The sequence below is a fragment of the Mirounga angustirostris genome, unplaced genomic scaffold, assembly GCF_029215605.1.
Source record: "Mirounga angustirostris isolate CCGP_5_RB_7025 unplaced genomic scaffold, mMirAng1.0.hap1 SCAF_14, whole genome shotgun sequence".
In the NCBI taxonomy this organism is placed as follows: Eukaryota; Metazoa; Chordata; class Mammalia; order Carnivora; family Phocidae; genus Mirounga; species Mirounga angustirostris.
In genome coordinates, this window is record NW_026991722.1 from 25,362 (window position 1) to 50,361 (window position 25,000).

At 46.9% G+C, this 25,000-nt stretch overlaps 1 pseudogene; it reads right to left on the reverse strand.

Moving 5' to 3' along the window:
• Positions 1-725: 725 nt before the first annotated feature.
• Positions 726-20,203, reverse strand: LOC135362606 (histo-blood group ABO system transferase 2-like; annotated as a pseudogene).
• Between the last annotated feature and the right edge of the window lie 4,797 nt (positions 20,204-25,000).

Consider the following 25,000-nt stretch of genomic DNA (forward strand, 5'->3'; position numbering starts at 1 on the left):
GGGTGGGGGGATGGGGTAACTGGGTGACGGGTATTAAGGAGGGTACGTTGTGATGAGAACTGGGTGTTATAGGCAACTAATGAATCACTGAACACTACATCAAAATCTACTGATGTACTGTATGTTGGCTAATGAATTTAAATTTAAAAAATTAAATAAAATTAATAAATAAAAAATAAATCCACGGCAGGAAATGGAAATAACCCAGAGGGCGCCATGCTCCTGGAGGCTGAGCTAGCGGTCACGGCCAAGGCCTCTGGCGGTGAGGGCACCGGGGTTCTGAGAGGTGGCTCGGTGCACCCCTGACCCTGAAGCCCCATGGCCATGGCAAGGTGCAAGGACTGGGAGGGAAGACCCAGCCAGGACCCGTTCTGGCTCCACGGCTGCTACAGGGCTGCTCCCAGCCCCACCAGGCGGTGTCTGTTTAGAACCAGGGAGAAAACCTTTTCCCTCAATTGTTCTTTTTAAAAATGGTTGCTCAGCATTGACACAGAAAAACATCTGACATAAAACTGGAGCCATTCACAGCTGCAAATGACCCAGAAGTGAAGAAAATGTAGTGAACGCAAAGAGAGGACGTTGTATCCCCAGGCAGGCCTCCTGTGAGCAGGTGCGGCTGGGGCGCTGGACATGCCAGTGCAGGCTCCACGAGGGGACAGAAGTAGGAACCTGCTCTGATGGCTCCGCTGAAGTCAGCACCCCCTGCTGGAGACGGGGACAGCCCCTCATGAGTTCCGGGTGTCCTGGTGATTCTTGGGCATGGCCCAAATCTCAGCTTCTTCATGACCCGGGGCCAGCCCAGCAGCTGCACCCAGGTCCTCCAGGGCCAGCCCAATAGCTGTGGGTCCCGCAGGTCCTCCAGGGACAGCACCTTGGTGGGCTTGTGGTCCAGCAGGTACCTGTTCAGATGGCTCTTATCGTACCACATGGCCTCGATCCCATTGGCCCAGTTGACCACCATCACCTGGTGACAGGCTGAGGTCAGTCGGTGAACCTCCGCCACAACCCCCCAAAAAAGGCCCCCATGTAGTAGAAGTCACCCTGGTCCTTGGGGATGTGGGCCTGGGACTGGGACCAGCGCTCATAGCTTAAGTCCTCACGGGCCATCCACTAGAAACCAGGGTGCCAAAGAGGGGGGACAGGATCTCCATGCCCACGTGGTCACAGAACTTCATGTCCACATCCCCGCACACCATGTCATCCACCTCATGGAGGAAGGGCTCCTCACAGAAGCGGCTCATCATCGCCATGTGCTGCAAGGACACATCCTGCCAGCATGGGGCACCATGGACCTCAAGAACCACCACCCTTCAGTGCTCCTGGAGGGGCACACGGGACACAGCAACCAGCTGGTCGGTGAAGACATAGTAGATGACCCTGTGTCCACCATGAAGTGATTCTGCAGGAACAGCTCCAGGAAGACCCCGTATCCACAGGGGCAGGGGACAGGGCAGGAAGAGGGTCACTGCCAGAGGCTGGCAGCAAGACCCCAGAGCTGGGGGTCATGGACGTGTGCACCTTCTTCATGGGGACAGGCCCTGTGCTGCTTTAAGCAACAGCCACCCTGGCCTGTCCTGAGCAAGTCCGCCGGCAGGGCCTCCCTACCTTCTGCTCCCAGAGATAGGGGCCATCAGCACCCCATCTTACACAGGGGAGCCTGAGGCTTAGGAAGCTGGAAACCCATGCAGCCCCACTCTCAGCATGCTGGAGCCAGGAACACCCCCCTGTCCTGAGCTCCCAGGCAAACCCTGCAGGTGCCCTCCCCTGGCTGAACGCCTGCAGGTTCTGTCCCCACCTGCCATGAGTTGAGCACCTTTGGGCACAGCACCTGTTTCTATGCCCTACAGACTGGGTAGAATCAGCAGGGCCACTCCACTTTACCTTGAGTGGGCTGTCACTGGTCCCCAACAGAGCTGTCTCCACCCCCTATAGGGTCCTCCCTTGAAGGCTACTGGGCCTCTGGATGACAAGGTCCATCAGTAAACCACTGGTATTCCTAGGAGGGGTCACCCTCAAACTCCCCAGATCAGGAATCAGGTTCAGCCTGTGGACAGGGAAGGGGAAAGACGACCCCTGGAAGAAAAGGGGGCTTGCTTAGACCCCAGCCTTGAATCCAAGGGTGTAGCTTCTGGTTCCAGGTCTACATCTCCCCAGCCCCAAGAAGTTGGAAGTCTTGTCCAACTTCCTCACATGGCTGGTCCCCCTTTGAGGGGACTACCTGCCCCTCACTATGGGGACAGCAGCTCCCCCATTGTCAGCAAGGATTGTGAGCCCCTCTGAGACTGATTTTTTTAAAGACTTTATTTGACAGAGAAAGAGACAGCTAGAGAGGGAACACAAGGAGGGAGAGTGGGAGAGGGAGAAGCAGGCTCCCCGTTGAGCAGGGAGCCTGACATGGGACTTGATCCCAGGCCCCTGGGATCACGACCTGAGCCGAAGGCAGACGCTTAATGACTGAGCCACCCAGGCGCCCTGAGACTGATTTTTTTTACACAGGCACTAAGACTACTTCCCTGTGCCTGCCCCCATACCTCGCAGGTTAGTAAATCGCTCACACAGGGAAGGCAGGTACTACATTTAAATAGGGGACGAGCACACACACCCAGCAGACATGAGTCAGGTCACCAGGGGGCAAGTAGAGGCCCAGCCAATGGGGGAACAAGCCAGACATGATGCAAGGGGAGAGAAGAGTGCTCCTGGCAGAGGGCACAGAGAATGTAAAGGATTGGAGTCAGGCCCAAGGCACATGTGGGACAACCACACAGCTGGGTGGCCCACAGAGGGGGGCTGTGGTGGGAGAGGTGAGGCTGGAGAGGACAGATAGGTGGGGAGCAGATCGCAGAGAGGCTCAAAGGTTATGTTCTGAAACGATCAATCTGGTTACCGGAGGAGAATGGTCTCTATACAGCAGAGAACAGGGAGACCCTAATCCTAACCTCTAACCCTTAACCCTAACCCTAATCAAACATCATGCTCAATTTTGAGGACTAACAGCTCTACTCTGAACTCACAAACAAGTCCATCATTCTGGCTTTCACTCATTGCCCAGTATTGTACTGAAAGTTCTACCCAAAACAATAAGGCAAGAAATAAGGCGTCCATATGTGAAAGGAAACAGTAGAACTAGATCTATTTGGAGACCAGAGATGACATCATCTTATATAGAGAGCTTCTTAAAAGAATCAACAAAAAATCATTACCGCCAGTTACCTAATTCAGCAAAGTTACAGAGCAAAATATCAATACACAAAAATCTCTCCTATTTGTATACACTAGCAATGAATCATCCAAAAAGGAATTCAAGAAAACAATTGCATTTTAGGGAACATCAACATTGACCAAATACTTACGGATAGATATAATCAAGGTGCAAGTCCTGTCCACCGAAAGTTACAAAACATTGCTGAAAGAAAGGGAAACGTAAATAACTCTGAGGACACCCCACGGTGATGAAAAGACATACTATTGATAAGGTGGCAATAGTACACAATGCGATGTGGAAATTCAATGTGTTCCGAAGGAAATTCACAAAGGCCTTTGGGAAGAATTGCACAAGCTAATCCTAACAGTCATATGGAATTTCAAAGGACCACAAGATAGCCAGAACAATCTTGAAAAAGAAATTCAAAGGTGAAAGGTCATACTTCCAAAGTTCAAATCTTAATACAAAGCCAACAATAAGTCAAACGTTGTGCTATTGTCGTAAAGGTACGCATACACCCTGAAACAAAGAATGCATTGTATGTTAATTAACTGAGTTTACATTAAAATTTTTTTCAATAAATAATTTTTTTAAAACAAGGTATGCATACAGATCAGTGGGATTGAACTGAGAGCCAAAATAAACCCCTTCATCTATGGTCCACTGAATTTTGACAAGGGTCGACAACACTACATTGGGAGACAACTGGTTATCCATGTGCAGAGGAATGAAACTGGACCCTTACCTCATACCACATAGAAACATTAGCTCAAAATCAGTAAAGGCTTAAATGGAAGAGGTAAAATTACAAGAAATAAATGGGACTAAATCTTCATAACCTTGGATTTAGCAATGTTTTTAGATCTGACACCAAAGCATAAGGAAAGAAAGAATAGATAAAATCATATCCTCAAAATTAAAAATATTTTCAGGGCGTCCAGGTGGCTCAGTAAGTTAAGCATCTGACTCTTAATTTTGGTTCAGATCATGATCTCAGGGTCATGAGATCAAGCCCCATGTCAGGCTCCACGCTGAGTGTAGGGCCTGCTTGAGAGTCTCTCTCCCTCTCCCTCTGCCCCCAACCGCTCGCACACTCTCTCCCTCGCTATTAAAACAAATGTTAAAAAAAATTTTAAATCTTGTTACATCAGAAGTTACTAACCGGGCACCTGGGTGGCTCAGTTGGTTAAGCGACTGCCTTCGGCTCAGGTCATGATCCTGGAGTCCCTGGATCGAGTCCCGCATCGGGCTCTCTGCTCGGCAGGGAGTCTGCTTCTCCCTCTGACCCTCCCCCCTCTCATGTGCTTGCTCTCTCTCATTCTCTCTCTCTCAAATAAATAAATAAAATCTTTAAAAAAAAAAAAAAAAAAAGAAGTTACTAACCTAGGGGCGCCTGGGTGGCTCAGTTGGTTAAGCGACTGCCTTCGGCTCAGGTCATGATCCTGGAGTCTCGGGATCGAGTCCCGCATCGGGCTCCCTGCTCAGCAGGGGGTCTGCTTCTCCCTCTGCCCTCTTCCTTCTCGTGCTCTCTGTCTCTCATCCTCTCTCTCTCAAATAAATAAATAAAATCTTAAAAAAAAAAAAAAGAAGAAGTTACTAACCTGAATGTGAAAAGACAGCCCCCAGAAGGAAGGAAATGTCTGTACCTTATGTATCTAGTAAGAGTCTATTGTCCAGAATATATAAAGAGCTTTTACAACTCCTCAACAAAAAGACAACCCAATTTTTAAAATGGACAAAGGACTTGGATAGACCCTTCTCCAGAGAAATCATGGGGAGTTGGGTGTTTAATGCATACAGAGTCTCCCTCGGGGAGAATGAAAAAGTTCTGGAGAATGATGTACAACCGTGGGAACTCAGCTAAGGCCAGAGAACTGTGTACCTAAAATGTTTTAGGTGGTAAATGTTATTTATGTTTAGTCACAGTGAAAAAATGAATGAGGGACTGATGCATGTCACAACATGGATGGACACTGAAAACAGCCCAAGTGACAGAAGCCAGACAGAAAATACCACTCAGATTAGAGCCATCTGTACTCCTTCAATCCATCAGGGTTGTGCAAATAGCAGGTCTCGGGAGCAGCTCCAGAAAAAGAAAACTGAATCCGAATGGAGAAAGACATTTCATACTGTGGGGCAGGTGGCGATAGCTGAAGTGGGTCTGTGGTCTGGGTTATAATGTGGAAACCGAAATGATTTCCTCATTTAGGGTTACGTGGTGCTTCTGCAGGAGAGTGTCCCTGTTTGGGGTAAAACGCACTGAATCACCCCGTGTGAAGTGGTAAATGTGGTAAGGAGACGACTGCTGGGGGGTCTGAGTGTGGAGATCAAGTGTATTTGTGCTGCTGTGACAGGTTTACCACACTTTGAAATCTCTACAGGGTCAACGACTCTTCCAAACAACCATGTCAGCACCAGGTCACAGAAGCAGAGACGACATCAAACTCCAGGATGGAGGCCAAGCCCTCCCAGATCCAGTTCACCCACCATGGAGCAGCCACTCGCCCTTGTAGGAGGCCATATGGTAGCAAGAGACTCGTGGGAGGATTAGGTCGGTGGTCCCTGTGTCTTGGGTGCAGAGGAAGCAGTGGGATTTGGAATTCCAATTTTCCACAGTGCTCCACCAAAAACTGGTTAGAACTGTGAAAATGCATGAAGGGAAGCCTCAGGAAAGTGGACTGGGGACGCCAGAAGGGGAGGCTGGAGGGGAGAGCCTGCCACTCAGGGTCGTTACAGGAACAACTGTCAGTTACAGACCCAACATTAGAACCCTCCACAGGAGAGACTCACCAGTCACAGGCCCCAGAGGGGAAGATGCAGGTTTCACCTCCTCCAAGAAACCCACCACCCCTGCAGCTCAGCAGGTGACAACCCTCCATCACCTGAAGCCCTGCTTTTCTCCAGTGGACTTTCCTTCAAAACAACCCTCCCAACTTCCCCCACCTTCCCAAGAAATAATGTTTCTCTCCTTTCTTTCTTGCACTTGTGATGTGGCCGTAGCTTGCTTGTCCCGGATTGCAAGTCTCTGCTATTCCCAAATAAACCCATTTTGCTGGTAAAATAACTGGCAGTTTTAGTTTAAGATTTAACAGAACTAATAAATTCGATAAATTTGCAAGAAACAAAACCAACATACAAAAATCAATTGCATTTCTATGTGCTCATAACAAACTATCAGAAAAAGAAGTACAGAGAACAATGCATTTCCACCTGCATCAGAAAGAACACTATACCCTGGAATCCATTTCACCAAGGAGGTGACGGACCTGTTCTCTGACACCCTGATGACAGGCATCGAGGGAGACACACGGAGACGGGAAGACACCCTGTGCTCACGGAAGAGCGGACACTGTGAAAATATCTACTCTGCCCAAAGCCCTCTACAGAGTCCGCGCCATCGCTACCCAACTTCCAGCGGGGTCTTCACAGACACCGAACCAACAGCCCTGAAGCGGGTGTGGATGCGGGGAGGACCCCGCACGGCCGCGGCCGGGGGAGCACGAGCACAGCGGCGGGAGGCCGCCCCCGACCGCAGACTGCCGGAGGAGCCCCAGGAACCGAATGGGGCGCGCATAAACACAGACGCGTGGGCCGCCGGGGCAGGTCCGAGTCCCGAGAGCGGAGGCCCGACAGCCCCGCGCGCAGCACCGCACACGAAGCCATGGAAAGCCCCCGGTCTGTGCGCCCGCCCTTCCTCCGCGGGGTCCTGTGAGCGCGGACCCCCTCAGCAGTCCCCCTCAGACGGCTTTTCCTCACCTTCTCCTCCCACCACGGGTCCTGAGGAGGCCGGGCTCCTGTCAGCGTGGACCCCGCCCCTGTCCTCCAGAAGCCTCCATATCAGATTCAGAGGAGGCCCGGCTCCTGTCAGCGCGGACCCCCTCAGCAGTCCCCCTCAGACAGCTTCTCCTCACCTTCTCCTCCCACCGCAGGTCCTGAGGAGGCCGGGCTCCTGCCCTTGTGGACGCCGCCCCACATCCTCCACAGCGGGTCCTGAGGAGGCCGGGCTCCTGTCAGCGTGGACACCGCCCCGTGTCCTCTACAAGCCTCCACAGCGGGTCCTGAGGAGGCCCGGCTCCTGTCAGCGCGGACGCCACCCCACGTCCTCCAGAAGCCTCCGCAGCAGGTCCTGAGGAGGCCCGGCTCCTGTCAGCGCGGACATCAGGTTCTGAGGTCCGGCTCCTGTCCCAGCGGCTGCGCGGGCCAGGCTCCGGCAAGGAGCTGGGGTCGGGCGCCCTCTGCAGGCGGGGGACGCAGTGCAGGACAAGGTGAGCTCAGCGTTCAGTGGAAGCACCTGCTCGCTCCCTGGGTCCAGCGAAAGCCATTAAATTCTGAAAATTCAAGCTGAATGGAGCCCAATATCCCCCAAACTTCTCCAAATATAGCTAAGGAACAATTAATTGGAAACAATATGGAATGACAACAGTCCCTGACCCAAACAGTGCCACTGAACATGACCCTGGCCCTGACTGAACATGATTCTGACCCAAACTTGATCTCAAGCCTGGTCCTGGACCCCAGCCCAAGACCCTAACCCTACCTCCAACCCGAACAATGTTCACAAAATCAAAAGGTAGAAACCATGCAAATGTCCATCAGTGGCGAATGCATAAACAAAGTGTGGTTAAGGGTTTGGGTCTGGGTTCAGGTTTGGCTCAGAGTTCTAGGTCAGGGTTTGGGTTTAGGATCAGGGTGAGGGTGAGGGTTTTGGGTGAGGGTGAGGGTACTGGTTAGAGTTAGAGTTTAGGGCTTTAGGCTTATGATTTAGGGTTTAAGACTTAGGGCTTAGGGGATAAAGTTCAAGGTCAAATTTGGGGTTTGGGTTCTTGCTGGGGTTTGGGTTCAGGGCTCATGACTCACAGTTCGGGTTCAGGGTTTGGGTTCATGGTTCAGGGCTTGGATTCAGGACTTGGTTCAGAGTTCTGGTGTGGGGTTCAATTTCAGGTTTGGGATTCAGGGTTCCAGTTTGGTGTTTAGGGTCACGTTAGGTTTTAGGGTTAAAGTTAGGGGTTAGCATTAGGTTTAGGGATTACACATGTTCTTCAGTTGTCATCATGGACACAAAATTTCTATCTGAAGTTTCTAAATCTGAAATCTATTTAGTCTGGGTGTCAGGAGCTTGTTCAGAATTTAGGGTCACAGTAACTGCCTACCAACAGCATTCTGACCCTAGAGTTTCCCAGTCACCCAGATGCTATTTGTTTTTGGTTTTTTTTCCTTGGTTCAAACATGCCCTCTGCATAGAAGGGTGAGCTGGTGCCAAATTTGGGATGATTTCACAGTGGTAGAGGTGTGAAACCAAATATTGTGGAAATGTCCATAGAAAATGAAAAAGGAGACAAATAATTTGTCGACTCCTGATTTTTCCACAACAACAAAGACCAAGTTCCCGATAGAATCTGATAATGTTCCCTAGGAAGGACTATGGTACTCATTACCAGTACCAAAAGAGGGCCCCCTCCCCTGGTTTAAACTAAGAATCACAGGAGGATACTTCCTATTTTGTTGTCAAAAATAAAATTTTATTATTTGGATGTTCCAGTGGACAATATGTGGAGGGCATTGCCAACATTTTCCACTCTCCCCAAATCCTCATCAACACACGGATACAATGCAGACAACATTGTAATGCACTGCTCATTGGAATTCCAAGAACAAGGAGGGCTATTAGAACTAAATAAAATATATCTACTATTAAACTCAGAAAAAGCACTCTTTATGGGCACTTAATGAGGACCCCTATCCTTAAGATCTAACATCTCATCCTATGGAATCCACCCATAAAAATCGTCAATAACAATAGCCTGCCAACCACTGTAACCACCCCACTATTTACCTATAGACTTGTAATACACACTCCAACCGCTAGAGACACACTTCTCAGCAGCCGAACAGTACTTGCCCACCCCCGGGGGACCAACTGTTACAGTGATGTAAAAAAATCCCACTCCTTGGAAATCCCAGCCGTGAGGACAAAGGCACAGAAACTACACCCATAACTTAATAAAAGACAGACATCTCGTTAGCCAGATGCTGCAGATCACCACCACTCTCACGAAGTCACTCCACAGCGGACTCCAGATCTGTCTTCTTCCCAGGATTACAAGGTGCGCCACATTCTTCCAATATGCCACCCTTAGAACAAAACCTTTAATTGTCCTCGTCGGTCCTGTGTTCAGGCTCACAGTGAGCCCTGCGAAAGCCAGACACCTTCTTGAGAGCACTCAGCCTCTCGCGCCTATCCTAGCAGATGGAGGGTGCCGCCGCTCTCCCCAACTTCTGTACCAACTGGAAAATACTTTGAACAAGTCTTGTCATACTCCATACAAAAGGCATATTCTTCATCTGCAAAATTATTGACGGTGAAACACTACGGATTCCTCTCTCCTTCTTGAACCTAGGTAAATTGGAGATACAGGTTGGCCAGAGCTATTATCCCCAATCCCCATACCCCCCGCACACACACACCCTTACCTTGTGCATCCCAGACCAGTTTCCATCAGCTTTGCTCATTCTCAGCCATTGAGAATAGTAGAGTAGAACTGAGGTGCCGGGACTGAGGTGCTAGGTACTAAGCCAGCACCTTGGACCCACTCACTACCAGAAATCAACACTCATTTTATCAACAGATGCATCACAGAAGACGTTGCCACCACAGCAATTAGAAAAGTCATTACAACAGAGGACCTAACAACCTCTCCCAGTCTCCACGGCCCCACTCCCTGGCTCCAGGGATTGGCTCATCCATAGGCATGTGACCTGGTCCCAGCCAGTGAGGTGGCAGGAAACTCGGGTCTCGGCCTGCAGAGCAAAGCATGGGGTGGACCACCCAGGCCGGGGGCTTTTCCATCAGGACTGCAGAAGTGGCCTAGGCGAGGCCAGTGCCAGCCCCACAGAGGGCCCAGGAAGCCAGGGGCTCGATAACATTGCTGAGGGCTGAATCGAACTTGTCCTGAAGCCCACACATGCTAGGTCCTCCACTGACTCACAAGAACCATAAATGTGCTCACGGTCTTGGCCTGAACAAGATGACCGTCTGCTAGGTATATAACCTGCAAGATGTACCCGCCAGGCAATGGGGACATACTCAGCCAAACAATACCTACGTGTACTTCAACCACTGACAAACATCTCGTGGGAAGCTCAAGGCATTCAGATAAATGCGGGGGAGTTCCTGAGGCCTTAACTGTTGGTCAGTCTCGCTATCATCTTTCCTTTCAAGTTTAGGGGCCGGGTCAGGCAGGATAGATCCCAGTGTACGCCCACGCTGCCATTTGAAAATAAGAGCCCTCTCCCCCACCGTCCATCAGGTTGCAAATCTGGGGTGTGGGAAACTACCACCCATGGGCCAGTGTGACCTCCTCCTGTATTCTGTAAATTAAGTGTGGCTGGAACATGAGCTATGGACGGTCTGTGGCTGCTTTCAAGCCACGATGCAAGAGTGGAATCATCGTCAGAGAGACCACGTGGATTGCAACGCCTAACAGAAAATCTTTACAGAAGACTTTACAGAAGAGTCTGTGCCGATCCCTGTTCTAAAAGGTAATATTATCATGTCACTCCTTTGACTAGAACGTAGCACTTTCTCAGTAAGGACTAATTTCTTTACCCCCATAGGCAAGGACTTCCATTGTTTTAGCCAGAACTGCATATCCATCCTCCTCTATTTATACCTTTAATGGCCCATCTACATGTCTGCTGCCCAGTGTGAATTCACTGTAGTTTACATGGTACTGATGCTCAGAAACGGAGGTGTAAGTGTGAACGTGTGAGTGTGAGCGTGTGTTGACTCTTTGTTAGCCACGGTATGCGAGTAGAACACAATACAGTAGCGTGCTTTCTGTCTCACAGTGACGGCCACGTTATGTGGTTACCTAATGACATCAGAAGGAATCCACCTTCATAGAACAAACTTCGTCTGGGAAGATTCTCAAATCCCTTGTCCTGGGCCCTATGCTCCACCGCAGCTGGGGGCACACAGAGGGACAGAGATGCCTATGGTTCCAGGACAAAAGATCCCGAAACCAATTACTTACCTGTCATCCAGCCAGGGAGCTGTGAGAGAGATCTACTCGTAGCAGAAAGGACAGAACGAGAGACAACAAATGACAACATGGAGTGACAAGTGCCACTACAGAGGACGCTCAGGAGGACTGGGGTGTGCAGGGTTGGCCAGAGCAGGGGCAGGGGGACCAGGAATGCTCCAGGAGGTTGATCACAGTTGTGTCCTTGCGTGGCTACACGTGTCAGTGTGACTGGGCATTGGCCAGACAGGAAATGACAGGGCGGGGGGGGGGGGGTGCTACAAAAGAGATTTCTTTCCATACAATTTTATTTTGCATGCTTTTCTGACTCCCTAAAGCTGGATGAGTATAACATGAGGTATGTAGTTTGCCATTTCTTTAAAGTCTGAGGTACGGCACACAGAGCACACTCGAGATTTATTTTTGTTGCTTTCGCAGTCTGATGACTTTTCCTGCCTTTATATCTGACCCAAGGACAGGGAACAAAGTCAACACAGATCTGCACACTTTGAAATGTCAACAGAAACCTGCAAACGCAGGTTCCCACAGGAGTGGAAGTTTAAGGGCCAGAGTGACAAAAAGGGGAGGAAGCTAGCAAGTAACCAAAAGAAGATGTCATGTGTCTGTGAGCTGGCCACCTTCTCTATCTGTCAGAAGGAAGCCATGCCTGACAGGAGGGAGCCACACCTGGACCTGGTCTCTCTGGGCTGCCCTTGAGCAGAGCAGAGGATGTGCTGAGCTGGGTGTGGGTGTCGGGGGAAGAGATGGGCAGCTGGCCACAGATGTTACCTGCCAAGTACCTGTAGGACCAGCTCCTGGTCCTCAGCTAAGGTTAAACAATAAATACGTTTAGTTACATATTTACTGTGACAGGAAAGGTGCTCAGTGCTTTGGGTGACTATATTCTTAAAAACACTTTATGGAGGTATGACTGACATACAAAAAGCTGTCCATAATTAATGTATGCACCTTGACCCTGAACCTAACCCTAATATCTAGTTAAGATATACTCGATTTAGAATATGGCTTATAAATTATATGGTGGTTTTTAGAAGCTAGGGGATCCAGGGACCAACCTATTCCATCTTCTTCTCCCTCGAATTTGACAGATTGGAACATATTCTGCCACGTGCTATGTGGAGAGCGGCCACACGGGGGCAACAGTGAGTAAAGAGTAGGGCAAACCCGGCCACAAAGCCAATTCTTCCTTCATCCTGTAAAACCTTGCTCATTCAATGTTCACAGATCATTCTATAGATTATTAAAAGTGTGACTTTGCTGAACTTTTTAAAAAACAAACTAATTCTTTGAAACTGTTAAAAATATAAGATGTTTTTAAAAATCTCGGAGTTGGCGAGCAGATGAAGACCCAAGGGCCTGGGAAAAGGCTGTGACTATTGAATATGTTCAGATCTAATTAGGAAACAAGTATGATTTATACTCCACTTATTTTCACAAGGAATTTGTGTCAACTAACAGTAGTGAACCCACACAAAAGAGTGCAGCTCAGAGGAAAACAAAATGAGAATCAACAGCCTCAAGAGGAAGAGAAAGAGCCACATCCGGGAGCAAAGAAGACATACCACAGAGGCTAGGCTCAGGCTGATTTGCAGCCTGTAGGTCCTCTGGAGCTAGAATGCCCCCAATGCCCCTGGGGGTCGTGGGTCGGGCAGAGCTCAAACCCTGATGCTGCATTGTTGTAACCAGTGACAGGTCTCCTGGTCACTTCCTCCATGAGACACCCCCCACGCCCTGACTACTCCAGCCCGCTTCTGGGAACTCCCATTCCTCTTTCTGACCCCGTTGTTTTTCCCTTCACTTACATAGTATATAGTATGTTTACCTACATACTATTCTGTCATTTAAACGTTTTTGTCATGTTCTCAGTGCACTGTACTTTGCATCATCCACCCTGATGTATAATCACTTGTTGCACTGCATGACTTAACTGGGACTAGGAATACCCTCACGGTGTCATGGGGCTAGTGTCCTGGGCAAGGTCCTCACTAGGTCCTCATCCTGCAGCTGTTGCACTGAAGGCCTGATCCAGGCACTGCTGTTTTCGTGCAAGTAAGACAGCACAAGGCAAATAAGCCAAAACCTTGGGTTTCGGTTCGGAATTACTCATGGCCCCTCAGCCACATCAAATGGCGTGAGGGCACACCCTGAATATACTTGCTAGTCCAATGTTGCCCTAGGGAATTCCCATGGAACAGCCATTGTGTCAAATGGGGGAAGGCAGTGTGAGCGGGGAGGGTGGGAGTTAGAATTCCTGAGATAGAATCAGTCTTGGAGACTGCCTAGCACTTAATAGGAGTTCATTACATAGTTCTTGAATGAATAAATGAATCTAAAAACGTTTCCTAATTTTAGAAATGATGAGCCTGAAGTTCAGATTAAGTGACTCACCTAAATTGTATTGCAAATCGGTGACAGAGCCAGACTAAGATCAGAGATGGCCTCCAGCATGATCCCCCAGAGTGGTTTTAGCTAGAGCCACAATAACCCATTTAACTTTTCTGGACCCCCAGGCTCTCATGTGGCTCTTCATGTGGCATATTCTGGGAACAAAGGTCATGTCAGTGTCACAGAAACCTCTTACACTGGTTATAATGAGACTTTGTGAGGTCAATGGAATCCCAACCCATAGGCCATCTCACAGTTTGTCTGCAAAGATATGGTTGGTGGGAAACCCACATACTGACAGAGGGTTAGTGTCAGAATACTACTGAGGTTAGGTGCAGGGTCAGGGTGGGGATGAGGGTCAAGGTCACCCCAAAGGTCAAGGTTAGTGTGAAGATAAGAATCAGGGTGAGCAGGGTCAGGGTCATAATCAGTGCTTTAGGGCTACTGTCAGGGTCAGTTTTAGTAAATGGTCAGAGTGAATGTCAAATTATGACTCATTTTGAATATTAGGATCCAGATTACTGTGACAGTTGGGTCCAATTCAGGTTCAGGGTGAGAGAGGGTTCCAGGTCAAAGTCAAGATCGGAGTCAGAGTGAAGGTAAGGGTCAATTCTGGGTCGGTATCATGGAGAATGCCAGAGTCAGAATCAGGTTAAGGGTACACTGCAAGGTCAGTAACATGGTGAAGGTCAAACAAGGTAAGGGTCACGTTCAGGACCAAGGATAGGGCGAGTGTAGGGTCAGGATCAGGGCCAAGTGTGACATCAGCATGGTGGCTGTAAGAGTCTTCCCTTTTTTCCTCTCCCCTTTTATGTACAACTCCTTCGACATTCATAATCAAACAAAAGTGCCTCTGCTCATCACACCAGGACGCCCAGATTTCCATGCACCTGTGCATCAGAAAGTAGATGGACAGGACCGTGAAGGGGGTTGCAGATCCAAGGAACTTGATGAGCCTGCCCCACCCTGACTTGCTATGACTGGGGAAGGGTCATGGGATCAAGCCCCACATCAGGCTCCCTGCTCAGCACAGAGTCTGCTTGTCTCTCTCCCTCTCCTTCTGTTCCTCCCCCTGCTTGTGCTCTCTCCCTCTCTCTCAAATAAGTAAATAAAATACTTTTTAAAAAGAAAAGAAAAAGACATTACAACTGAGACTGCAGAAAAACTGGATTGTGAGACTAAACAATTACAAGCCAAAAACTCAGATAACTTAGAAGAAACAGATCCATTCCTAGAAACAAGCAACCTACAAACTGAATCAGGAAGAAATAAAAAATCTGAACAAACCAATAGAGACTAAAGAAATTGAATCAGGAATCAAAAACCTTCCAACACAGAAACCTCCCTCAGGACCAGACAGCTTCACTAGAGATTCTACCAGACAGTCAAAGAAGAATGAACACCAATTCTTCTCAAACTCTTCCAAAACATTGAGGAGGAGGGACTACTTCCAAAATCACCTTGCGAGGCTGGCATTGCCCTGATACCAAAGCCACAGAAGGACGCCACAAGCAAAGAAACCTACAGACCAATATCTCTGATGAATCCAGATGCAAAAACTCTCAACAACATATTACCAAACTGAATTCAAGAACATATAAAAAGGATTATACATCATGAGCAAGTAGGATTTATCCCTGGAATGCAAGGATCATTAAACATACACAAATCAATAAATGTGATCCATCACATTAATAAAATGAAAGGGAAAAAATCACATGATCATCTGAAGAGATGCAGAAAAACCACTTGACAAAATACATTATTTCGTAAAAACCCTCAGCATATCGGGTATAAAAGGAACATACCTCAATATATTAGAGACCATACGTTATGAGCCCATGGCTAACATTATACTTGCTGGTGAAAATTGAAAGCCCTTTCTTGACAAGAAGCAGGAACAAGACGTGGATGCCCACACACACCACTCTTATTCAGTTTGGTATTAGAAGTCCTTGCTAAAGCAATTAGGACAAAGAAATAACAGGCATCCAAATCAGGAAGGAAGAAGTGAATCTGTCACTGTTTACAGATAATATGATTCGGTCTATAGAAAATCTAAAAGGCTGTTAGAAGTCAGTCAAGTTGCAGGATACAGAATCAACTTACAGAAATCGTTTATGTTCCTATACACTAAGAATGAAACATCTGAAAAAGAAATAAAGAAAACTACCCCATTAACAATAGCATCAAAAACAATACAATATTAGGAATAAATTTAACCAAGGATGCGAAAGTCCTGTACAGTGAACTATAAGACTTTGTTAAAAGAAATCAAAGAAATGGAAAGACAAACAAATGGAAAGACATACTCTGTTCATGGATCAGAAAAATTTATATTGTTAAAATGTCCTTCTTGAGGAAAAAAGAACAAAACCAGAGATATCACACTTCCTGACTTCAAATTATACTACAAAGCTTCAGGAATAAAAACAGTACGTTACTGCATAGACAGACAAAAATAGACACATAGACCAATGGAACAGAATAGAAGGCACAGAAGTGAACCCCTGCTTATACAGTCAAAAAATTATTCAACAAAGAAGCCAAGAACACACAATGGGGAAAGGACAGCCTGTCAACAAGTGAGGTGGGGAAAACTGGATGAGTACATGCAATGAAATTAGACCCACCAGTCACAAAAATTCACTCAAATAGATTAAAGACTGAAACAGAAGGACCTGGTACTATAAAACTCCTAGAAGTAAATATAGGGAAGAAGCTCCTTAACGTTGCTTTTGGCAATGATTCCTTGAATAGGACACCACCAGCACCAAAGACAAAAGTGAAAATGAACAAATAGGGCTCCAGGAAACTTAAAACCTTCTGCACAGCAAAAGGAACCATTAACAAGACAAAAAAGCACTCTACAGAATGGAAGAAAATTTTTGCAAGACATACATTGGATAAGGAGTTTTGTTTTTTTTTTAAGATTTTATATATTTATTTGACAGAGACAGACACAGCAAGAGAGGGAACACGAGAAGGGGGAGTGGGAGAGGGAGAAGCAGGCTTCCCACGGAGCAGGGAGCCTGATGCAGGGCTCGATCCCAGGACCATGGGATCGTGACCTGAGCCAAAGGCAGACACTTAACGACTGAGCCACCCAGGCACCCTGTATAAGGAGTTATTACTGAAAATATATAAAGAACTCATACAACTCAAAATCAAAAACAATCTGACTGAAAAATGGTTGGAACGAGACCTTTCTCCAAAGAACACATCCCAGTGGCCAACAGACACATGAAAAGATGCTCCACATCACTCATCATCAGGGAAATGCAAATCAAAACCACAATGAGATATCACTCACACCTGTCAGAAGGCCTATTATCAAGAAGACAAGAGATAAAAATTGCTGGCTAGGGTCTGGAGAAAAGGGAACTCTTTCATGCTGGTATGCATGTACATTGACTCAACCACAATGGAAAACAATATGAAGCCTTCTCAAAAATTAAAAATAGACCCAACAATGATGCAGTGTGATTCCACTTCTAGGTATACACACAAAGGAAATAAAAACAGGGTTTTTGAGAGAGATATGCACTCCTATGTTTACCGCAGCGTTGTTCACAATAGCCTGTAAGTGAATGGATAAAGAAGATGTGGTATATAAATACAATGGAATATTAGACAGCCATTAGAAAAGAGGACATCCTGCCATTTACAACAACATGGTGGACCTTGTGGAAATTATGCTAAGTAAAATAAGTCAGACAGAGAAAGACAAATACTGTAGGACATCACTTATAAGTGTAATCTAAAAAACCCAAACTCACAAAAACAGAGCAAAATGGTGGTTACCAGGGGTTGGGGAGTGGAGAGGACAGGGCAGATGTTGCCTAACGGTACAAAATTATGATGAACAGTGAGCACAGACAACAATATTGTATTATAATCAACAAACTTGCTAGGAACCTAGAACTTAATTATTCTAATGACTAAAAAGACAGGATAATTATGTAATATGATAGAGGTGCTAATTGTTGCAATCATTCCATGATATATAATGTATTAAGATACATAAATGTATCAACATGCACACCTTAAATTTATACAATGTTATATGTCAAATATATTTCAATTAAAATAATGGATCAGGGTCAAGATCTGGGTAAGTCTATAGGGTGAATATCAAAGCAAGGTTGTGCATCAGGATCACAGTCGAGGATAGGATAAGGGCCTGTGTCAGTTAAGGATTTGAATAAGGTTCAGGGTCAAGGTCAGGGTTAAGTGAAGTTTCATGATCAGTATGTGGGTGGATCAGGATCATGAGGGTCAGGAACATAATCAAGTCCAGCTGAGGTTCAGTCAGATCACTGTTAGTGGAAGGGTCAAGATCAGTGTTAGGGTGAGAATCAAGAAGAGGGTGAGGGTTAAATTCACATAAAGTCCAGGATAAGGGTCGGTGACAGAGTGAAGGTCACAAGGGTCAGGTTAAGGTTGAGTTTTGTCAGCAAGGTGTGAGGGTGTCTCAGGGCCTGAATGACAATCAGTCACATCAATCCAGGGTTGTTGAGTGTTAGAATCAGGGTCAAGACCAGGGTTAAGAGTAGGCTCAGATCTGTGTGAGGAACAGAGTCTGGGTGACGGTTGCATTTTGGGATCAAAATCAGAGTCTGGTTTATCAAATATCAGAGCTGATATTTGAACCTAAAGGAAGATCAGGGCTAGGGTTAAATTTAGATGACTGTCAGTTTTATGGTCAAGGTCATGATGAGAGTCTGGGTGAGGATTATGGTCAGAGTCAAAGCAAGCCTCAGGGTTAGAGTTAGGATAAGGTCACAGTCAGGGTCATGGTAAGGGTCAGATAGCATTAGGATATTTTCAGTGTGAAGTTCTTACTGAAAATCAGGGTTATGTGAGGGATGTAGTCAACATCAGTGTCAGAGTCAGACATGATCAGGGGAGGGTCCAGGTGAGACCCTCAGGTAAGAGTGAGGTTGAGTGAAGGTCAAGTTGTGGGTAGGATTAGGGAGAGCATTACTGTTAGAATGAGGGTAAAGCTTAGGGTAGAATCAGAGTCAGGGTAATAAGTCAAGTTCAGAGTTGGAATTAGGGTGTGTGAGGTTGAGGTTCAGGGTTAAGTGGAACAGGGTCATGGTCAAGGTGAGGGTCAAGTGTCACAGCGAAGTTGGTCAGCAAGCCCTTCCCCACCACCCAGCACCACATGCAGCTTTTGCAGATGCCACCTCCTAAAATGCTCTCCTGCACTGAGCTCACCTGCTTGGAGTCCTCAGTGCTGCCTAACCCTCCCTGCCGACCTCCATGGGGATACAAGTGTCACGAAGGCAGAGATCTTGGAACAGAATGTTTTGTCCATTGATGGATTCCAAGCACTCAGAAGAATCTGTGGCCTACAGTAGGTGTTCAATTGAAAGCTTATTTATTAAGCAATGAGTATCCATTAAGGTATTTCTAGAGGGAAAAAGTACATCTGGAAATAAAAGAAACTGTTCACAGTAGTTCTCTGTGGAAAAATTACAAGAAACGTTCATGGTTGACTTGACACATGTCCAAACTATTTAAAATTTTTAAAAATTAATGTTGATTATTTTATAATGACCAAAAATGGATTCTTCCACTTTGAGAAAAAACAAAGAACTCCAGGTAAAGTTCCTGGTAAAGTGACAAGAGACTCATTGCACTGTAGCTATTACCCAAACTTCAAACAACTGGCAACCTTTTGGGGAGCCTTGGAGCATCCTCAAAGAAACCCTACTCTAGTTCTCTTCTCTAAGGAGGAAAGACAAACCAAGAGACAAGACAACACGGAAGGTCTATTTATTCAACAGCAGCTTTGAAAAGGAATCCTCGAGACAGTGAGGGGATGTATTTCCCCATTTCTACTTCACTTCTTTCCACATGGTTCTGTCCTTCGCAGGCTAGAGCCTGATGCAGAAAAGGTGACTGTCTTAGATGTATGTATACATGACCTTGGAGGGCACAGTCTGGAGGTGCAGATGGACAGGACATTTGTAAAAGTGGGACAGCAGAGTCTCACTGTAGCCCACCAGGAAGTAGAACTTCTGTGCCCTCAGGACCAGGGCACAGATCTCCAACTGGTTAGCCCAGCGCTTTAAGATCAGCTGGACAGTCAGACACCCTGGGAAGGTGCCCAGCATGAACTTTAGGAGGGAAACATCCTCCACTGTTGGCTCTGCAGCATGGTCCTCCCCATCCAGGTTACCTGAAAGGAGAAGGGCACCTCGAAGACTCAGCAGAAACTCCAGAGGTAACATCCAAGAGCACTGGGCACTCAATTCCACCCCCACTCTAGTTTCTTCACTCTTCTTCTACAAGTGGAATAAAAATAATAACACTTTAAAGTTCAAAGTACATTATTTCATTACATTCACAAACAAATCCTGTGAAGTATGAATTATCGGTTATTGCAAAAGGGGAGACTGAGGCCTTAGCAGGGCACAAAACTTAGATGATCCTTTCCTGTCTAGCCTTTTCCCACTCTTTCTGGATGTTTATAGAGGCACTGGCCATCCCTTAGCCCAGAGAGATGAGGCCACCAACTACTTCTGAGACTGGGGACATGAGCTCTCTCACCAGCCAGGGCCATGGCCTCAACCAGTGGATTCTCAGTGTAGATCCTGAGACTCCTACACCTCGTACAGTATGCCTGAAGAGTCTCCACACCCATAGAAGAAGGGAAGTAGGGTCCTGATGATGATGTTTGGCTGATTTGTGGTCCTTACTTCCAACCACTGAGCCCTAGAACTTTTTGTCTTTGTCTGTTGCAGAATCAACGCTTCTCTAGGCACAGGGACATGGGATGTGCTGGAGTTGGCTCATACTAGCTCCTGACTGTTAAATTTTGGGGACTTTTGTGAGAGAGAATTAAACTATTGGTAGCTTGGACCAGCCATTGTAGGAATATTTACGCCACAGAACTTGGCTAGCCCTTCAATCGGGGGCTGTATTTCCCCCAACCAAACTGGTCGCCAAACACTTACCAGCAAGCCTCTGATCACCCACACAACAACTCTGTGCACCCTCTCCCTTTGATGTAGAGAATCTGAAGCAGAGAAAGATTAAATCCCTTGTCTCAGACAGTACAGTCAGTGAGCACGAGAGCTGATATTTGAACCTAAGTGGGCTGGTTGCAGGGGCTGCACACCAACCTCAGCGCACCACGTCCCTGCAGGGAAGGTGAGGCCCCAGAGGTCAGAGGCTCCTGCTTGTGAACAGCATTTGCCCTCGGGCTGGGAAGAAGGTAGGTTGTTTCAGGGGCACAGGGATTAGAAGGGTTGATCTGATGCTAGAGGGAGGGATTGCATAACTCCCATCCTATGGAGACAAAGCTCATTAATTTTATTAAGACCTTAGGGTCCCACAGTCCACAGACAATTAGTCCCTGATTGTTGTACAGAGGCAGGGGACTATCTAGAGGAACCATGCCAGCATTTGCTATCCCTGTGGTAGGTAAAGAGGTCCCCCACTGCTTCTTTCTGTCAGGAATAACAAGGTGGTCTCCTCCCTACCACTCCAGAGACTCCCCCAGGCTTCTAGATATTCCCCCAAGCCTCTGATCCAATCATGTAGGATCCCATTTTTTAAAGTACTCAACTTCCTTCTGTTCCATCGACTTCTGTCTGAGTTGGACCTGACTGCAACAGCACAGAATTACAAAACCTTAGGGCTGGAACAGTCTAAGGCTCATACAACATAGCTGAGTCATTAACATGCCTGTCCTCCATTGCAGTAGGGGCTCATGGGGTCAGCTAATCAATGGCACCCTGGCCCTGGTCCAAATCACAGTGGCTCTGTGAGGTCCATGGACCTACCTGGTAGTCATTTTCATAGTTCCTGAATGTGTAATTGGAATGCATACACCTGGTGCTTGGCAGAATCCCCACATTGGTTCTTGGGCCAGTGGAGTAAGTGATATGGTAGGAGGATGCTGAGGGGGAGTCCCAAATCTGTACTCCCTTCTCCACAAAGACACTAAGTCCAGAGCAATATCACAATCCAAAGGAAATGGTGCAGATTGATGCAGGAGGTGGTTGTTCCTATCCTGTCCACTTCATTGACCACTCTGGTCACTACAAACACCCGACCAGATCCTGGAAGAAGACAATGAGCCACCAGAAACGCAACCAGGTAGTTGTCCTAACTACAGCTTTCATGCCTGATTAACATGGTTTGGGGCTCAGTTACATAGCTCTTGGGTACTGGTGAATGTGTTTTCAAATACTATCAGGATGGAGGACAAGAAGCAGTTTGCATCTACATGGTGTGTGTAAAACTGTACGTTTATGTTACTGTATCATAACTCTGGCATCATAACGTGGTCCAAAGGGACGTGGACAGCGTGTGCTGGTACTACAGGCAGAAAAGTGTGGTCTGTCCTATTTGCTGATTTCTGTAGAGGGAATATTTCTACCATACCCAATTTTAACCTGCCAGCGTGACTTTACTGAAAATGCAGATTTGGAGAGCTGTACATGGTAACACACCCCCACGCAGTATATCATAGTATTTTTTTTTAATCATACAGACACAATAGATGTCAATAAGCACAGTTTAGCATAAAATATAGCTCTTCCCATAAGCAGCCTGAGGTGATCTCTGGAAATATTTCACTATTCACTTGACCCAGATAACCCTACAAAATCATGCCAATCAAGAGGTTCGAATCTTTGTGTTCACTTTAGGAACACACCTGAAACTGCCCAGGCCATCAAAAATATGCATATCTGGAAAGCCACCAAGTATCTGAAGGATGTCACATTGCAAAAGCAGCGTGCACCACTCCCTGGCTACAATGGTGGAGTTGGGAGGTGTGCCCTGGCCAAACAGTGGGGCTGGACACAGGGCTGGTGGCCCAAAAAGAGTGCTGATTTTTACTGCACATGCTTAAAAATGAAGAGAGTAATGCTGAGCTTAAGGGTTTAGATGTAGATTCTCTGGCCATTGAGCACATCCAGGTGAACAAAACCCCAAGATGCGACACAGAACTTACCGGGTTCATGGTCGGATTCACCCACACGTGAGCTATCCCTGCCACACTGAGATGATCCTTACTGAAAAAGAGCAGATTGTTCCTAAACCAGAAGGGGAGGTTGCACAGAAGAAAAAGATATCCCAGAAGAAACTGAAGAAACAAAAGTTTATGGCCTGGTAGTAAATTCTGCATAAAATAAATGCAAATAAAAGTAAAAAAAAAAATCACAGAATATAGTAAAATAGCTAGGAAATGATCAGTTTTAAATATTATCTCTGCTTTTAATATAACTTATAAATTTATAATGACTTATTTTTAATAGCTGTATTTAACAACTGGTTTGCAAAATGCCTGAAAATCTAACAGCTCTCATGATATTTTTTTTCAAAGATTTTATGTATTTATTTGACAGAGAGAGAGAGCATGGGGAGGTGGGGAGGTGGGGACGGAGTGGCAGAGGGAGAGGGAGAAGCAGACTCACCACTGAGCAGGGAGCCCAACGAGGGGACCCATCCCAGGACCCTGGGATCATGACCTGAGCTGAAGGCAGATGCTTAACCCACTGAGCCACCCAGGTGCTCCTTTCATGAAACAATAGGAGGCAGCTCCAGCACCCCCTGGACATGGGCCTTCTGGACATTCCACAAAACCTCACTTGGTTCCATCATATTGATGACATATAATTATTTAAGCAGGGTGAGCCAGAATTGGTGAATATGTTGCTGGTATTGGTACAACAAATGTACTCCCAAGAGTGGGAGAGAAACCCTATGAAGATTCAAGGCCTGGGGCGGAACAAGATGGCGGAGGAGTAGGAGACCTGGATTTCGTCTCCTCTCAGGAATTCAGCTGGATAGGGACCAAACCATTCTGAACACCTACAAACTCAACAGGAGATCGAAGAAAAGAAGAGCAACACCTCTCTGAACAGAAAAGCGAGCACTTTCTGGAAGGTAGGACGTGCAGAGAAGTGAATCCGAGGCGATATTCGGGAGGATAGATGGCGGGGGAGGGGCCTCCGTCGGCCCTTCTGGCGAGTGATAGAGCCGCGGAGCACAAAGTCGGAACTTTTAAAAGTCTGCTCCGCCGAGGGACGTCACTCTGGTGGCTAAGTGGGGGGTGGAACCCTCCGGGACAGTGTGGTCTCAGGACCCTCGGGGTCACAGAAAGACCGGGAGTACCTGAGTGTGGCAGAGCTCCCAGGGATCGGAGCAGGGAAGCCGGCTGCAGAGGCGGAGCCCAGGCGCGGGCTCTCAGCTCGGGGTGGCCATAAACCGTGATCCGCGGCCCAGTCGGGCCACTGCTCCTCCAGCAGGGACCCAACAAGTGGCAGATCCAGGGAGACTCACCTTCCTTCCTCGGGAGGAGCCGCGCGGGAGTGCACCGCAGGGATCTGCTGGGTTTGGAGACTCCACACACAGTCGGGTGCCAGAGATAGAAACGCGCGGTCACAGGCCGGTTGAGCACGGAGTGCAGCTGCAGACCGGGGAGACGGGAGTGACTGACGGCTTTTCTCTGGGGGCTCACTGAGGAGCGGGGCCCGAGTTCTCGGCTCCTCCGGGGCAGAGATTGGGAGGCCGCCATTTTCACTCTCCGCCTCCAAAGCTGTACAGAAAGCTCGCAGGGAACAAAAGCCCCGGAGAGCAAACCCGAGCAGATTCCTTAGCCGGGAGGGGGCAAGGGCGGGGCAATTCCGCCTCCGGCAGAGACATTTGGAAACCACGGCAACACGCCCCTCCCCAGAAGATCAGCGAGAACAGCCAGCCAAGACCAAGTTTACCGATCAATGAGAATGGCAGAACTCCAGCGCTAGGGGAATACTGCACATAGAATTCATGGCTTTTTTACCATGATTCTTTAGTCTTTCAAAGTTAATTTTTTTTAACTGTCTTTTTTTCTTTTTTTTTTTTTTGAATTTTTCTTTTTCCCTTTTTCAACCAACATCTTATCAATCCCTTTTTTTAAAAAAAACATTTTTATTTTTCATTTTTAGAGTCATATTCTATCCCTTCATAGTAGTTACCCCTATTTTTGGCATATATATATATAAGTTGTTCTCTCTTTAAAATTTTGAGATAGTTTCTTCTAACAGATTAAAATATACCCTAAATCTCTAGTATATGGTGTTTTCTATTCCCCTGCCTGATCACATTCTCTCCCTTTTTTTTTCTTTTTTCTTTTTTTAAATCCTCTCTTCTTTTTTCAAACAACTTCTTATCAATTCCTTTTATAAAATTTTTTATAATTTCCATCTTTACAGTCATATTCCATCCCTTCATCATATCAACACTTATTTTTGTACATATATAAGTTTTTCTTTCTTTAAAATTTTGGGAGGCACTTTCTTCTAAAAGACCAAAATACACCCCAAATCTAGTGTGTGGCACTGATCTATATACCAGCCTGATCATA